The sequence below is a fragment of the Zalophus californianus genome, chromosome 10 (genome assembly GCF_009762305.2).
Source record: "Zalophus californianus isolate mZalCal1 chromosome 10, mZalCal1.pri.v2, whole genome shotgun sequence".
In the NCBI taxonomy this organism is placed as follows: domain Eukaryota; kingdom Metazoa; phylum Chordata; class Mammalia; order Carnivora; family Otariidae; genus Zalophus; species Zalophus californianus.
In genome coordinates this window covers 69,091,872-69,109,934 of record NC_045604.1, presented here as the reverse complement: position 1 = coordinate 69,109,934, position 18,063 = coordinate 69,091,872, and the positions used below count along the sequence as shown (strand labels likewise).

The following is an 18,063-nucleotide window of genomic DNA, read 5'->3' as shown; positions in this document are numbered from 1 at the left end:
CGTTACTAAGCCATTTGTTTTCAACAGTACCAAATATGCTACTTGTATGCTAAAATATTTGTAGAGTTTTATCACCTAACATATTACCATTCTTGATGTTCAAGGCCAAAAGTTTAGACATTGGGGAGGGTATGTGCTATTGTGAGCGCTGTGAATTGTGTAAGACTGTTGAATCACAGACCTGTATCTCTGAAACAAATAATACATTATATGTTAAAAAAGAAGAAGAAGAAGAAGAAGAAGAAGATAGTAGGAGGGGAAGAATGAAGGGGGGGGGAATCGGAGGGGGAGACGAACCATGAAAGACTATGGACTCTGAAAAACAAACTGAGGATTCTAGAGGGGAGGGGGGTGGGGGGATGGGTTAGCCTGGTGACGGGTATTAAAGAGGGCATGTATTGCATGGAGCACTGGGTGTTATATGAAAACAATGAATCATGGAACACTACATCAAAAACTAATGATGTAAATGTATGGTGATTAACAACATAATAATAAAAAAAAATAGTTAAGAAGGCCAAAATTCATTCCGAAACCTTTCCTCTTAATATGATACTTTATATTAAATTTAGAAAGGATAATTTATCTTTAGCTTGTTCAGGGACTCGTGTTTTACCTTAATAAAATGATTCCTAGTTATATGATTATATTATGGAATATTTTACCTTTTTTAAAATTATATTTTACTATGTTACTAGAAAAACATAAAATATACTCATGTTGCAAGTAATGTCTGCTGGTAATGCAAATCAGATTATTTCTTTTGAGACTGATTTTATTGAGGTTTTAGATGAAGATTTTATTGTTAATATATCTGAAAGAAAAAAGAATTAAGTAGCTACAATAAACCCTTTCAGGGATAAGTCGGAGCATAAAAATAAAAAAATAAGATGTATTACGACATATGAAATGTTCTGTGGGGTTAACATTTTATTTTACAAATAGTTAAATAATTTAAGAAATATTTTTTTCCCGTCAGTGTTAATACTAAACCAGGCTAGTCTGAGATACATATTAGTAATGCGCAGAATGGAAAATATACACCTGCGGTAAGAAGAAAAATGTCATGGTAAATATGTTTATACAGCTGTGTGGTAATGTCAGTTATTATGAGTACATTTACAGAATCATGTAATGAGCCTCCTTTTCAAACAGCTGTTAACTTTGGCTTAGAAATGCTAATTAAAGAATAACTTCATTTTTCAAATGCAGGCTATATAAGCAATATATAGCATCATTTTAGCTATCCACAAGCTCTGAGTGCATAAATTTGATCATGAGTAGGTGTTGCCTAATTTCTGAGGAAATAGAGACTTTTTGTAAGACTGTTTCTTATTTATAACTTATGCTTTCATTGCATACGATGCCCACCCCTTAGTACCAGACTGAGTTTCCATTAAACTTTATTGCACTTACATGGGCTCTTCTGTCATGCTTTAATAAAATTATAAAATTGACTTAATTGGGTCTGTGTGAAAGCTTCCTTTATCATTAATAATTCCATTTATTCCATGGGCTTATTAGTTTTGGATAACTTGAACGACTTCATTAAGATTTGCACTGGAATATGAATAAATACTATTTAAAAATTAAGCACAAGTAAAAGCAAATTTAAAAATGTACTCATAGGACTTTGAGGATTAGAAAAATGTCTATTTGGTTCAAAAGAGTAAAATGTTACCACTAAATATATATCACCATGGTGTTGTCTGTAAAAATATTTCATCTGGAGAATTTAATAGGCAGTGAGTGCTTTCACCCTTTTGTCTAGATCTTGAGCGATTGTGTTAAACTCCAGAAATACCAAGATGGGGAAGGCTTATTTCCTGCCCTCAAATTAGTTTCCTAGCATCAGTTCGTAATTACCAGCAGTTAGTTTTCTTAAGCCTACTGCATGAGGTTGCAAATCGATTTAGCATATACATAAGTGGAATCTTTATTACACTCTGAACTCTTTAAAATGGATACTAAGTTAGAAGAGGGCCAGGAAAGAGACTACAGTAGCTGTGCTAAGTATCCATTTCCACTCCTGGAAAAACCAGTTCAAAATGCTTTAGGGGGACTTATTTTTTGCTTGTTGAAACAATTTCATTTCTAAGAGGGATATGGAGTCGTGGGGTATTTGTTGATTTGAAGTTAATTATGGCAGGTTTTGACCTCAGTATTTTTCACAGCACTAAGTATAGTGACTCATAAATATTTATTGAATTACTGAGTGAATAAATAAGGAATGATAAAAGAGTGGCCATTTATTGGCAGATAAGGAGACCTTTCTAGCAGAGTGAGGGTTTGCTTGGTTGGACAAGAGATGAGGTCGGGATAGACAAGGGACCTGATTAACAGAGGGGCTAACGTAGGGAAGGGAGTTGGTTTAGCTTTCATGTGACAGCCCTGGTTGGTACATTGATGTCTGGCCTGAGGAGGGTTGGTTTAACTCTGTTGGATGTAGTGAAAGGGGAAAGAAGCTAGAGCCATGGTTCTCAAAGTATGGCTCTCCAACTAGCAGCTTCGGCATCCTCTGGGAGCTTGTTAGAAATGCACATCCCTGAATGGGAATCTGCTGGTGAAGAACAGCCACAGCCGGGTTTTAAGTGGGCCTTCCAGGGATGCTGGTATCAGCAGGCTCATCAGGGAAAAGCCTAGGATCAGGAATTCTATAGAAAAGATGACCACTAGGGTCATTTCCAACAGAAGACAGGATGGTTTCAAGATTTGATGATTTAGCACAGCTGTCGGGAAATTAGTAGTCCTTGAATGTACAGACTTTTAAAAGAAAGAGCTGTTTGTACTTTGATGGAGTAGTAACCACAGGCTTTCAGCTTTGCAGGTTGTCCGTTTACCCAGAAGTAACCAGAGACTTCTTTGTAAAGTACATTGTCAAGATATCATGGGCTAGTGGAACAAAACAAGCTTGAACCAGAATGACACACTTCCATGTGATGCGTTTATTTTCCTGGAAGGTAAAACTGTCAATCAAAGCAGCTGTGTGATGCCCAGAGAATTAAATCAGCGGCAGCTGGATATTCTTAAGCATTATTTATTTTGAAATCAATAGCCTAATAAATTTAATTTTTCCATACCAAAAATATTTCAATGTAAAATAAATGGAAGCCTTTTCAAAAAATCAAAGACCATTTTCTCCTGGTTAGTGCTGAAGACCTTTGAAAAATTTTTATTCTTTGACCTTTTCTTTCTCTTTCTTCCTTTTTTTTTTTTTTTTTTTGAGAATTCCTGGGGATTATTACTCTTCTCTTTGTGGTGTTAATATGCTATGCTTTGCAAATGTATCCTGATGGCCTCAGGATTGGTTGGGAGGCACTTTTTCCTTACAGCATATACTTCCTACAAAAAAAGCTTCTTGGGATGATTTACTGCCTTTTTTAAAAAGATTTTATTTATTTATTTTAGAGAGAGAGAAAAAGAGAGTGCACATGAGGGGAGGGGCAGAGGGAGAGAGGGAATCCCAAGCAGACTCCACACTGAGCGCAGAGCCAGACGTGGGGCTCCATCCCATGACCCCGAGATCAAGACGTCAGCCGAAACCAAGAGTCGGACACTTAACCGACCACACCACCCGTGTGCCCCAGGATGCCTTACTTCTGAGAATGATGTTGGCTAAATGGGTTTGAGTCGATTCATGTTAATTTCAGTTTCGGATCCAAGAAACATTTTCCTTAGGATCATGTCACCAATAATATATTATATGTAGAGAGCAGAGGAAGTCAGGAAGAGATGGGTCAGCACCTGTGTTTAGTGTTTTGTAGCCATTAGCTCGCTGGTGTTCTTAGGACTGTTTCAAGCTCGTTATGAACTACACATGAAATTGTCACATTCATATGGCTGGCATAGACATGGCTATTTTTAATCAGAGCAAATATATGCCACAATGACTGTTAGTGCTGTGCTGTGATGATTCAAGATTCCATCGACATTTGGGGGTGTGCACGTAACCTTGTGCAGGTTATTTATCAAAACCCTATTGTGTATTAGGCACCACACTGGGTGACAGGAGAGCCCGGGTCAGCAGGGCTCCAGCTCCGTAGGCCTTGTTTTCAGCACCGTCCTCCACATGCCAGTGACAGAGCAGAAGAGAGAAAACTGAAGGGACATGGCCAGCCTGAAAATCAAGACATACACCTCAAAGACCATAAGGTGCTCAGAGATAGGAAGTTGTGATCGGACTGGAACTTGGAACTGTGGGCCAGCTAGTCTCCTGGCCGGGGCGGGAAGGTGCTCGAGGGCTCTTTGGCTCCTGCACAGGGACTGGGGCAATGGAGCTGGGCTCCTTGCTCGGAGGAAGGAGTGGAAGCGAGAACCCTTCCCCCACCTGATTTCCATCACTGTTGTTGCCAGACTCTCAAAGTCGCCAACTCTGCCAATGTGTTGGGGCCATAGTGTTATTAGAAGTTGTGAACCAAGGGAAGAAAGTGGGATAAAAACATGGTTTGGCCAGAAACCAAGGCAGATTGTCTGTTGGTTGTGTGTTATTCCTGATACCACCATTGAACTGAATCTCTAAACTGCTAATATCTGCACTGTCTTAGAGCAAGTGTGTGAACACAGGCTGGGAGAGGAGCTAAGAGCAGGAAGCCACAAATGCAGTTGTCAGGAGAACAAGGTCGAAACGAAACAAAAATGACGTCCCTTTCAAAAATGATCCTGCAAACCTAATTGCCAGAGCATCTGTTAAGGAAGACAGAGCAGAAACTGGAACATTGAATCCGCTATTGGAACTCTCTCACAAAGATTGTAGATGAGTATGTCTGGGATGCTCAGCGAGCAGAAGGGCTGGGCACCTGACGCCAAGGCCTCCGGAATCGGTGGAAGTCAGGAGGCAGCAGATCAAACATACTCCAGGGACCAAATGGCAAATAAAGGTAAATTCACACTTGAAACACTCTAGTAGAACCACCTCAGACATGGAGAGAAAACAGTACAACGACTGGGGGAAAGGCTTCCCCTAGTAGACTTGTCCTTGGCAGGTGAGATGCCAGAAGACAGGGAAGTAATATCCGGGCTGAGCTAAGAAAAAAAGAACAGTGTGCGTAGAACTTTGCACCCTCCTAAACTGTTGCTCCAGGATGAGAACAAAATTAAGAAAATTTAAAAATATATAAAAGAAGAGTGTTTACCATTCATATAACCTCCCAGAGGAAATACCGAAAAATAGACTCAACCAGAAGAAAAGTTATCCCAGAGGGAACACTTGGGTGAACGCCAACAGAAGTACGGGAGGGGAGAATACGTCAGAGTGGGAGTCAGGCCTGCCTCTGAGAATGTGTGAACATGACATGCTAAACAGCATTAATTCAGTTACTCCAACTACAAAGATAGAAGCCCTTACGATCCTGCAAATATCCAATACAGGCAGAGAAACTAGTCAGGCAATCAAAGGAGAGAAGGATCTCTGTGAGTCCAGAGTCTAACAGAGAAAAGGAGATTGAGCTGTACCTTAAAGAAACAGGGAGCATTCAGCTTCGCTACTCTCACAGGGGACTGAGCACAGTGCGTGCAGGTAATGAGGTTCAGGGCTCATGCTGACGGTAGTTTGGCCCGACGTGAGGATTTATGTGAGAAAGTGGTCGAGGAGGTGCTTTTGAATTTTCTGGAGCCCTTCTGATGGGCATGGGAGTGTCTCTGTATCCAGAGAAATGGGTTCATCTCCTTGTATTATTTTTACTTAGGGTAAAACCTATTTTTCCTTTGTCCCTCAGGTGATCCTCAGACTGAATAAAGGCTGCTTAGGGATTAATATAAATTAAGGGTGTCCTAACAGCACAGAGTATCTGCTCCAGATGGAAGCCTGTTGCTGTTTCTCTTTAAATTGTCCAGAAGATAACGTATCTGCAGCAAAGGGACTGAGATAGCTTGCATTTGCTCTGCTCAAGGGGGAACACTGGGGAGAGCAAGGGCTAAGGAGCTGTTGGAGGAGGGCAGCCACATCTGGTGGCTGTTTGTCCCCTGCAGGGGGAAGAGACAGACCCCTGCGGGACTGAGGTGGCCGTGACAGCTGCAGGGGGTAGCAGGGGCAGGTGCTGTGGCTTTCAGAGGGACCCTGCTGCGTCTTGACTCCAGATCCCCGAAGTCCCCTGAGTTTCACAGGCTCTTACTAACATGCCTCAACCACGGCCCTGGTGTCCAGGGTTATAATGGGTGTTAGGGGTCATAAGAAGAGAACTAAGTTGGAATCTCGGGAAGAACCATTATGCGTGAGAACACGTAGTCCCACCCGTGCGGTGATTCTCTAGGTCTGCCCAGAGACCGGTTTGCTCCAGTCGTGTTCCTTCTGCCAGCAAATTGTTGTAGGAGCCGAGATGACCTCTCTGTGTTTGATTACAGCATAAAACACCGAAATTCCTTTTTGCCTTCCTAGATTCAGTAGTATATTTTGTCCTCTCCCTTCAGCTCCCTATGTCCCCCTCAGATGGCCCAACTTCTGCCTTGCTGCCCTTCTTCCCTGGTATGTGGTGGGTACATCTTAAATTCACCCCCTCGACGCTGTGGTCATTGTCCATTTCCCATATGCATTCACCATTTTGGGGGGTTGACCGCTATATTAACCAAGCTGTTCAAACTTTCTTCTCTAGGCTCATTAGACAGCAGAGGAATAAAAGCCAGCCTCACTATATTCATAAGCTCTGGTAAACTCCTGTGGAACTTGTTTGGTTATTTGAGGTTTCACTAAAGAATGTGAGCTAGAAAAATGGCCGAGTGATAGGGAAGTGCTTTCATGTCTGAGTATTGGTGTACACGGGAATGGGGGCAAGAAGGGAGGCCCCACTGCCAGATGCAGCCGCGTGATCTTGGAGCGCGAGACATTTGCGGGACTCTCAACCTGCAGGACTATGTGTTTATAGCAGGAATGCTGAATAAAACCTATACTTTGAAAAAACTTTGAACCGTACTTTAAAGTGGTGGAATAAAGTAGAAAGTAGTGATTGGAACTTAGCACATTAAAAAGATTTATTTCAATGTTGTATAAAGTGTTGCCCTACCCTGTCTCTTAAAGGTTTACCTCAAACACGGTCAGAAATGAAATATAAAATTAAGACAATCATTTTATAAAATATTAAAGAATTAAGGAGTGCCTGGGTGGCTCGGCCGTTAAGCGTCTGCCTTCGGCTCAGGTCATGATCCCGGGGTCCTGGGATCGAGCCCCACGTCGGGCTCCCTGCTCGGCAGGAAGCCTGCTTCTCCCTCTCGCACTCCCCCTACTTGTGTTCCCTCTCTCGCTGTCTCTCTCTGTCAAATAAATAAATAAAATCTTTAAAAAAATAAAATAAAATATTAAAGAATTAAGCAAAGAAATTAATGGCTTAAGTTTATTTTTCATGAATAAAATAATTAGCTTTCATATATCAAACCATTAGCGTGTAGGTATCAATTTAGAGTGCAGCTGTTAACCATCAAGACCTACGTTATCCAGTCTGAACTTCCAAGTTCAGTGGCTTATTTGAAAAGGAAGTTGATTCACAAAATATTAAAATAACTTGAACTATATTTTTTATTTGCTCAGAAATAAGATTTTACCCTGTGGGCTTTTTTCCCCTTTTCCTCTGCTTTTGTTATTTAACCTTTCATCTTAAAAAAGAAGTCACAAGATACTAGCATTAAACATTCAGTGAAAGAGCAGATGAAACATGAAATAGCGATCTGTTCTTAGCATCTGTCTCTGGGATAACTTTTATAAAATTTGAGATTCATACACTCCTTGTTCCTGGATAATTGGTCTGCTCCAGAGCCAAGTGGGGATACACTTGTTTCATTCCCAAATTTGTACTTGAAAGTAGGAGTACTTGATTTTTTAAGAAATGCTCTACATAAAGCCTGGATGATGTCTGCTGTATGTATAACTGATGCTCTTGATTCCTCCTACCCAGGCGGGTGTAGATTTACTCTGATGCCCAAGATCCAAAGAAAATCATGAAAATCTTTAGGCTGTTGTAAAACTGCTTGCCCCCCCGCTATTTGAAGTCAGTCTTGATCAAAGACACCAGGATTTAAATTTTTAAAAGGAACTTTTTAAAAATAAAAACTCTTTTAGGGAGACTGTGCAAATGCACAGTTGAACTTTTCAGATAGAGCACCAGGATCCAGAAGTGAAAGTGTATTTCTATATACAAACTTAGTTCCCTTTTGAAATATATTACACCAATGGGATGTCAGTTTTATGCTTTGAAGTTGGGGTCAGAAAAAAATTTTTTTTGTGACCCTGTGAGGTGTGTGCATTATTATTAAGATTCAGGTTTCTTTGGGCCAGCTCGAGGGGCTTTGCCATAGAAATGAGACGTGAGCACCAGGACCTCCTCCTTCAGTATTCTCACTCCGGCTTTTTCCTTGCTCTCTTGAGAAGGATACAGAGTTACTTGTCATTGTGAGACTAAGCTCTGTAAATACTATCCCCCTTCATAAGAGATAATGCTGAGAGATCTTGTAAAATTTAGTCTTTGACAGTGTCAAAAATGTGGGAACTTAAGATCATAGGAGCAAAGACTGAGCATCTTTTTTTTTTTTTTAAGATTTTATTTTTAAGTAATCTGTACACCCAACGTGGGTGTAGGGTGTACCTACCCTAGATCTAGGGTCGCCTGCTCCGCAGACTGAGCCAGCCAGGTGCCCCAAGACTGAGCATCTTTCGTGTCCTCCTGGCTTCACAGTCTGAGCTCAACCACAGTTGTCCTGGACACTGTCTCTGTAGCCACCGTTGCAAATATAATCAGAGATTAGGAAAAGCAGTCATTCCCAAGATAGGCTTCTTTGATCTAAGTAAGTACATTTTACCTTTAAAAGGGATCAATCATTTCAGAGATTTGTGACAGTCCCACTTGTTTCCGTGCAGAGGTTCTGAGCTTGACCCTTGGTGCTGGATTTGACTCCTTGCGAAGCCAGCAGGGTGTGGATGCCTGTTACTAAGGCATTCCACTGGCAGAGGAAGGAATGAGCACTGAGTTGTCTAATATCCCACAGGGATGGCGCAGGGGAGTGCACAGCATTCCCTCTCTGTGGCTCAGGGTGGTGTTACCCTGCTGTGTGAGGGAATGTGGCTTAAGGTTATTAAGTAGGGGACGCACTTAGGCATTCCTGGAGATATCCAGGGAGGCAAAGACTGTTCGGTGACCGGACGAGGCAGATGCTTTAACTCAAGAACGAAGCAAATAACTCACTGGTTCCATTTCTCCAGTTCCCCCATGTTTTTGGTTTGTTGGTTTGTTGGTTTGTTTTTCATCTTTCATTGTCTGGTGACAGATCTTTGCAAATCTAAATACTGGACATTCTAATGACATTGTGATGACTCTCTCTTTTCTGTTTCCTTTTAAGGCAGAGGTCATGTTGGTGGTAAGCTTTTGTTAGCATAACTTGAAACTCTGATACAATGACCTGCTTAATAAATAATGTCCCTTATGAAATGACCCTATGCCCCTCTCCTTTGGTGTCTCTGTGCAAACGTAGTGCTTGAGCCACGGCTTGTTACGTGTCTGTCCTGGTAATTTTCCTTATACCGTTAGGTTGCAAGTTTTGTTGTAAAGGAATAGAAATGTTTATATTTACTGTAAGTATTTTCCCACTACATTATTGTTAAGAGTTTTGTGATCCTTGGTTATTTGAGAACCTGGAACAGATTAACAGAGTTGTGGCTTTTTCTTCTCTACAGATGGTTAGGGTTGAGGATGCAGCAGGTGGCCTCTGTAGGTTTAGCTCCACCCCCCCAACCCCCCACCCCCAAGTCACAGCATTCTGGGTCTTTTATGGATGCCAGAATATAGCAGCACATGTCACGGCACGTACCTGGCGGCCTGGGATGGGCATTGGGACACCAGCCTTGCCATGGTCACACGTCCCAGCCGCTGAGCTGGAGCTCTTACCAGGCCATACCCATGAGGGCCGTCCTGGCTGGCAGCCCGGAAATCTCCCCGCCAGGCATGGTCATGGCCAGCTAGACTTGCTTAGGCACATTCACCTTTGGGGTTTGCAGCGAATGTGCCAAAGGTGGCTTGTTGTTGAGGAGCCTCATCATGGACTAATTGTGGACTGATCTTGGAGCACGCCAACCCTTATGGGTTCCGTCTCCCTGCTTTGAGGTGGCGTTTGCTGAGCTCAGTGACATGCTGCATCCAACATGTTAAGAAGCCCTTTTACCTTCCGTGACCTAATCCTAGTTTCCAACGTACCCCATTTATAAACGTATTCTTCCAGCCAGGCCTGTGATTTGAGTCTAACAACACTGCCTGCTGTGATATAGCAGAAGATTGGAAGGAAGCCAGAGACACTAGAGTACGGCTCACAGTCTTGAATTCCGATGCGAACAAACACCCCCGTCCTTCCTTTGTTATCAGCTCCTTTCTTACCTTGTTAGGGGCATGTCACCAAACTTTTTTCCGTATCCACTGCTCTCTGAAGACAGACACGGCACCAGTTTCATAATTTTGGACTGTCTGAACTCCTGAATCACGGATGAGTGTGTTTTCCACATAAGAAACTACTCCCCTGCGTTTGTGAAACACTCCTAATGCTGTTTTCTGTCTCAGAGTTTGGATAGTTTAAGGCTCTTTGCTTGCCAAAAATAATGTTACCACGCATTATGAGAAGGGTAAATATTCTCATTTACTTTCTCATTTGATTCTCAAATGAGAATCTCAGGATTCTCATTTACTTTCTTCTGTACGACTTCCTCTTATGTCAGAGAGTGCCGTGTGTCACAGTGTCACTTGGGAGCCCCCGGCAGCGAAGACAGGTGTCTGTATGCAAGGGACACATCCATTTTCCTACAAAGTCTGACTTTTGGAAAATTAACTTGCCTGTATTTTTTTTTTTAAGATTTTATTTATTTATTTGACAGAGAGAGACACAGCAAGAGAGGGAACACAAGCAGGGGGAGTGGGAGAGGGAGAAGCAGGCTTCCCGCGGAGCAGGGAGCCCGATGCGGGGCTCGATCCCAGGACCCCGGGATCATGACCTGAGCCGAAGGCAGACGCTTAACGACTGAGCCACCCAGGCACCCCTAAAGATTTATTTATTAAAAAAAAAAGTTACTTGTTTTAGAGAACACTCAAGCAGGGAGAGTGGGAGAGGGAGAGGGAGCAGCAGGCTTCCCGCGGAGCAGGGAGCCCGATGCAGGGCCTGATCCCAGGACCCTGGGACCATGACCTGAGCCGAAGGCGGACGCTTAACGACTGAGCCACCCAGGCGCCCCAAACTTGCCTGTATTTTTATTTCATGACATACAGAAAGTAAGTGTAACTTTCTCTGTAAATATTAGAAGTCTGGCTTCTAATAAAAAAATTTCAATCTCTTAGTCATAATCCCGCTCTTAATCTACACATACCACGTTCTTTTAGATTTATTTAGATTTATTTGGTCGCAGTGCAGCTGAAACCCTTAAAATAATATTCTAATTAGATTAAGAGTTAAGACACAGTGGTCTTCATTTGAGGAGTATATCTCATACCAGGAGCATCAACTGTGAAAGTAAAGTATCTTCCTTTGAAATCCCATATCACAAACCAAAAATATTTTGGAAACTCTCCAGAGCCCATGGGTGCATTATACTTTGCTTTTAAATCATTGTGCATGACAAGATTATATTCTTTGATGATCTACAGTCTAGTTACTTTGTTATGACTGAAATGTTTCGGCTTGTTTTTGATACAAACTATCAGCCCTGGGCCTCCTCCCCTCCTCTAAAACATAACACACTCGGGATGCTTTCAGTGGAGGAGGCTCTCCTGTTGCTGAAACAGACTGCGCACCCCAAGACTGAATGTTTACCAAAATTCCTGAAATCCAACCAAACTAACCTACCTGAGTTGGTATTCACATTTAAAAAGGTGTTTTGTTTTTTTTTTAAGGTTTTATTTATTTATTTGAGACACAGCGAGATTGGGAACACAAGCAGGGGGAGTGGGAGAGGGAGAAGCAGGCTTCCCGCTGAGCAGGGAGCCCGATGTGGGGTTCGGTCCCAGGACCCTGGGATCATGACCTGAGCCGAAGGCAGACGCTTAATGACTGAGCCACCCGCGCGCCCCTAAAAAGGTTTTTTAACTTTTGGTTAGGTGAAGGAGGGCTCGAATTTTTGTCTATTTTAGTATTGCATGGTCAGATTTTTTTTCTCCACAGGAAAATAGAAGACTACATTTTCTCTGAAAGTTACTAATAATCTCCTTGCGTTTTGCTTTAAAATATGTACCCCAGTTTCTGATCTTCACTAAAATTTCTAGAAGTATATGGATTAATATGTAAATTTCATTCCTGATGACTGAAATGCTTTCTGGATTATTGATAAAAATGTGTAGAGTTTCCTTTTGTTTAATCAAATCAAGCAAAGGATGTAATGAATGGAAACTAAGACTTCCCAGATCCCCTTGTTTCCAGGACACTTTATCACTTAGGCCAGCATAAGTCCAATTGGCAGTTATGCAGAAAGTTGAATTATGGCTCACTATGAGAGAAAAATTTTGTTTGTGTTCGTTGTTTAAGAATATTTATGCTAATGCCAAGGAAAACCCTACCTTAGAAACAAAATAAAGATAAACTTTTAAAACTTCCCAAGAATAAGCTTGCATATTAGCTGCTGGAGTGACCTCCACTGGTTTGGATAAAAGCATGAAAAGCCAATCGCTGATATTTCTTATGATTCAGCAGTAATTTATTCCAAATTTACAAGCAGACAATAGTGCAACATATTGCAGTTATACTTAAAATATATTGAGTCTTGGCTGTTTCTTTCCCATAACCACAGTGGAAGTGGTCCTTGGGGCCCATAGAAATCAGCAAGAAAAAAAGATTTTGTATACCGAATTTTATTTTGCATTTCAGAACCACATTTATTCTGTTTAAGAAAGTAGTAGTAATGTACCAAAGTAATAGTACGATGGTAAAAAAATTTTAAAACATCACTCTTTTCCATAAATACTTGTCAGGTACTTGCCATGTACTAGATCTTCCAGAGTGGTATAAAAATGATGGTGATAGTTTGTGGGGGTTAAGTGTAGATGAAGGGGGTGAAAGAGGTATAAAAATGACCAAGATGGGGGCGCCTGGGTGGTTCAGTAGGCTAAGGGTCTGACTCTTGGTTTCGGCTCAGGTCATGATGTCAGGGCTGTGGGATCGAGCCCCACATGGGGCTCTGGGCTCGGTGTGCAGTCTGCTTGTCCCTCTCCCTCTGCTCCTCCTCCTCCTCCTCTCTCTCTCTGGAATAAGTGAAATCTTTATTAAAAATGACCACGATAAAGAACTAACATGTGGTACATGCTGTAAGAGAGATGTCAGGGTCATAGAACTCAGAGAAGGACAAGAGGGCTCCAGGCTGGGTCGTCCAGGAAGGCTTCGTGGAAGCACATTACCTGTCATGTATTGTGAAGAATGGATGGGCTGTGGCCACAGGTGAAGGAAGGCAAAAGCACTGAAGTGCTGTGTGTGTGCGTGTGTTTGGAGCACATTCTGTTTGGCAAGAGCACCGCGTAGGAAGGGCCAGAGTGGAGGGTCTTGCGTGCCGGCCAGGGACTTTAAACTTGACCTTGTGTGCCTGGAGCAGCCGCTGGTGTTTTCTGGACCGGGGGCAGCGTGACCAGATCTGCCTGTTCTGATGGAGAATCTGGAAGCTCTGGGTTGCCTGAAGGAGGGAGAGCGTGGCTGAGGCTGCAGCAGTGGTTTGAGGGCAGACCGGGCCGCCTGGAAAGGAGAGGAGCGATGTGCACAGCAGTGGCTCTGTCTCGAGGACAGATGTGTGCGGGCAGACAGCCGTGTGAGGGTCAGGACCCCACACAGGGCGGGTGTTCATAAATACATATAACAGTTAAAGTTCAGGGCTTCAGTGACTGAGAGGATAAATAAACAGGAAAACCAAGAGGCTGTCTGAGGATGAGGAGACAATTACACAGTAGTCCCTCCGCCCCCCCTTTCCTGGGTTTCGCTTTCCCAGGGTCCCATTCCCTGCAGTCAGCTGCAGTCTGGAGGCATATGACCCTCCTGCTAACTTGTGGCCAGGGGTGGCCTGGTGCGGTGTCACACGCCCATGCCCTTCACCCCACATGTCACTCCCTGTCACAGGAAGAAGGTGTTGAGAGAGAGAGGCCACGTCCACATGCTGTTATTACTGCATATTGTTGTGATGGGCTCTACTTTATCATGAGTTACTGTCGTTCATCCCACCTGTACCTCGTTTATACGTGAGGCGTCATCCTCGGCGTGTCTGTGTAGGAATGGTCACGTAGGGTCCACACCGTCTGCGGTTTCAGTGCCCTTGGGGGTCTTGCACATGTCCCCATGGATTGGGGGGCCGGCTGTATTGAGTTTGAGCTGCTGACAGGACTCATATTGAAATGTCCTGAGGCAGCAAGAGCTGCCGAAATGGAACTTAGAAAAGAAGCTCAGGGGCGCCTGGGGGGCTCAGTCTGGGAAGCGTCTGCCTTCGGCTCAGGTCGTCTTCCCAGGGCCCTGGGATCGAGCCCCGCATCCGGCTCCTTGCTCAGTGGGGAGCCTGCATCCCCCCCCCCCACTCATGCTCTCTTTCTCTCTCAAGTAAACAAAATCTTAAAAGAAAAGAAGTTAAACGTGACAATACAGGCAGGAGACAGTTGACAAGAGCCTGGGCTGTCACTAAGATTTAGAATAGGAGGACTGTGGGGGTCCTCCAGAAAAATGGAATCGAGGTCCTGGACGCAGAGGACATTACGACAGCAGAGACTGAGCACGGAGAGGAGAGTCTTGCCAGGGGCATTAGGAGGTGACGAAATTTATTTTTTAAATTTTTTTTAAAGATTTTATTTATGTATTTGACAGAGAGAGACACAGCGAGAGAGGGAACACAAGCAGGGGGAGTCGGAGAGGGAGAAGCAGGCTTCCCGCCGAGCAGGGAGCCCGATGCAGGGCTCGATCCCAGGACCCTGGGACCACGACCTGAGCCGAAGGCAGAAGGCAGACGCTTAACTACTGAGCCACCCAGGCGCCCCGGAGGTGAAGAAATTTAAAGAAAGTGAGTATTGAGAAAGGACCATCGACTTCCGTTTCTGAAGGAAGGGTTTGGTCAGACGGGGGGTAGGACCGAGAGGGGCTGAGAGGGGCTGTCTGGCAAGGAGAGGAATGCTGGACCAGCAGCCTGAGCACCAGCAGGCAACACCAGGCTCGCTTTCCTAGGCTGGGGGGATGCAGGTGGACCTAGGAGAGAGAGGGGGACTGACACGTGCTGCTGAGGGGGGCCAGGTGTGCGCTCTGCCAGCCCTGTGCGTGTTCCGGGGGGGCTGCAGGGCACCTGCTCAAATTCCAGTTTTGTGGAATTTTAATTTAAATGTACATTGTCACATGCGGCTTGTGGCTCCCTTATTGGATGGCAGAGATACAGTGTGTAAGCAGTTAATTTAGGAAAATGGACCAGACATTGTGAGAGATGGGGAGCAGTTCCCAAAAAAGTTCAAGGGAGAGATGATAACATTTGAAGGAACCCATGGCCAAATAGTTTCATTATTTTCCATTAAAGAGGTAGCACTGTTTGGGGAGAGGGTGAAGGTAGGGAGCACAGGAAAGGCTTTCAGCAGCCCCTGCGGGATTTCAGAGAAGAGGGGTGGGTGGGTGAATCTCAGCAGCATGGACAGAACAGCCTGCTGGCAGTGAGAGTGTGCATCGGGTCAGGTCTCTGCTTCCCTGTCTGCGGGCTTTTCAGTAGCATTGCCAAACCTGGGAGTAAACCAGAGGGGCAGGAGATGAAGTGGAGCGGGGGCCATGGGAAGGCCGGCACAGGGAGGGTCGCGAAGTGAGTGAATGCCGACCACAGGACAGGACGTAGGAGCCCGTGAGAAGAGCGGAGGATGGAGTGAGGGCCGAGGGCTGGGGCGCTTCGCCAAGCAGACCCTCGGATGTCAGACTGGAAGGTGAGCAGGGTCATAAAGCGTCCGTTTGTAAGAGCTGTTGATTTTGGTGGCAGGCTTTTCAGCAAGAAACGGGAATTTAAAAGAAGCTGTTGGGGCGCCTGGATGGCTCAGTCGTTGGGCGTCTGCCTTCGGCTCGGGTCATGATCCCAGGGTCCTGGGATCGAGCCCCGCATCGGGCTCCCTGCTCCGTGGGAGGCCTGCTTCTCCCTCTCCCGCTCCCCCTGCTTGTGTTCCCTCTCTCGCTGTGTCTCTCTCTGTCAAATAAATAAATAAAATCTTTAAAAAAAAAAAAAAAAGAAGCTGTTAACATTAAGAAATGTGTCTGGTGAGAGGAATCTACGAGGCTGATGCTTGGTTTTGCTCTAGTTTGCTTGCAGTCTGGTCTTGCTCCCAACTCACTACCTCAGCGTCAAATGTGTAGATTTGAAGAGTAAACCTGGGACTTATTTTATTCATCTGCAGTGATGCCCAAATTCATAAAACCTGAACTCAGAGCTGGGAGGGATCTGTGAGACCATCTATGCGTACAATGTGTGGATTCTGCTGATCTGGGGGTGTGATAGTTGAAGGTCACAGGGCTGGCGGGAGGCGCTGACCCCCATTAGTGGCCGTGACGGGGCAGCTGCGTGCTCTGAGCTGACGTCCTCAGTGTGTCCCCAACAATGTGCAGAGACGTTGAAGTACGACGTGGGGTATGACCTTCAGAACGTCCCTATGATCCCCCTCTCCGGACCGGTCCTTTCAGATGGCCATGCTGACCGGGTGCTTCACCGCACTGTGCCTGCTGTGGGGGCACACGCCGGAGATTATCGGATGGGTTTGTTCATAAATACAGCAAGACCTGGAGCAACGTTTTGGATCGAGTTCCAGTGTGAAAGAGTTTATAAATCAGCAGACCCATCCTCCCTTTGCCGAGTGCTCCATGCTGTGCCTCCCCTGCCCGCTCCTGCCTCTGTCCTGTCACACACCCTCTGTCTGTCTAGTACTGGAGGGAGAGAGGTCCCTCGATAATGGGACCGCAGAGAAAAGGGATATAGTTTTCAGAGAACATGAGAACTCTGTAAAGTTACTAGCAATCGCTTTATACTCTAAATAGTATATTGAGAAACATACTGAAGCCATTGGAAATAATCCTGATGGCTACTTGTAAAATAGTAATGTAGTCCATGTGACAATACCAGAGGGGTACTTTAAATTGTCTATTTTAACGTGGACCCAACATTTTTAAATAAAGTAATTAAATACAAATATCAGTGACTTGGTGAAAAATACAAATAAGACTTTGCAAGTTTATGACAGTTCGGGTCTTTGGTTTCTGTGGCACCCTAACTAATTTAATGGGTTTCTTGAGGTAATTTATGGGACCAACAACTCTAGAACCTTTGTTTGCGTTTCTTGCACAACAAGCACCATGCAATGGGTTTAGCTGCTTTAATAAACTGAACCAAAGTCCTGTTCAAACCATCAAAGAATGCTAAAATACCTTCGTGTTCATTTTAGTTCTTTTCTTTCTTTTTTGGAGATTTTTTTGGTCTTACAGCATATGGCATACGTATGACATGGAATCCACACACCCTGCAGTTTCAGAGACTGAATGTTTTAATGTATTTACTTGAGTAAATGTTTCTCCTCTTCTGTCTTCCTGTCTTTTTCTCCCTAGGATTGGTTCTTCTATATGTAAATTTAGAGGATACAGGGAAAAAGTTACCTTCCTACCCTCTAGGAGCTCATACAGTGTCTTTATTTTTTTTGATGTTTACAATTATTTTATTTTTAATTGAAGTGTAATTGACAAACAGTACTATATTAATTTCAGGTGTACAACATAGGGACATAGTGTCTTTAATATGCTGGTTCCCAGAATGTGGTCTCAGATCAGCAGGGTCTGCATTACCTGGGGACTCAGGCCCCAGACGCTAGGGGTCAGAGCCCTGGGGGGATGGGATGCAGCAGTTTGCCTTCTCCCAGCTGCCCTGGACATTCTGTCACACTCTCAAGTTGGAGGGTCTCTGGTCTAATGGCTGGAACTTTATACTTATTTTCTTTTTATTGAGATAAAAATCCATATTCCAGAAATTCACAAGGTCATGCGCCATCACCACTGTTCAATTCCAGAACATTTTTATCACCCAGAAAGAAACCGCCTCCCTGGTAGCAGTTACTCCCGTGTCCGTACCCACCCCCCAGCCCCTGGCAACCT

The 18,063-nt window shown here is 44.2% G+C and overlaps 1 protein-coding gene across 20 annotated transcripts in view; it reads left to right on the top strand.

Annotated features, from left to right (window-relative positions):
* Positions 1–18,063, top strand: part of DISP1 (dispatched RND transporter family member 1) — a 176,046-nt gene that overhangs the window by 95,663 nt on the left and 62,320 nt on the right. Inside the window, exon 1 of one of the 20 annotated variants that reach the window (XM_027611181.2) lies at positions 14,913–14,971. The exons of 18 other annotated variants lie outside the window; for them this stretch is intronic. The gene's annotated coding sequence lies outside the window, so the exon portion shown is untranslated. Of the gene's footprint in view, positions 1–14,912; positions 14,972–18,063 lie in introns of those variants that run through there. One more of the 20 variants, XM_027611185.2, reaches the window with a different exon arrangement.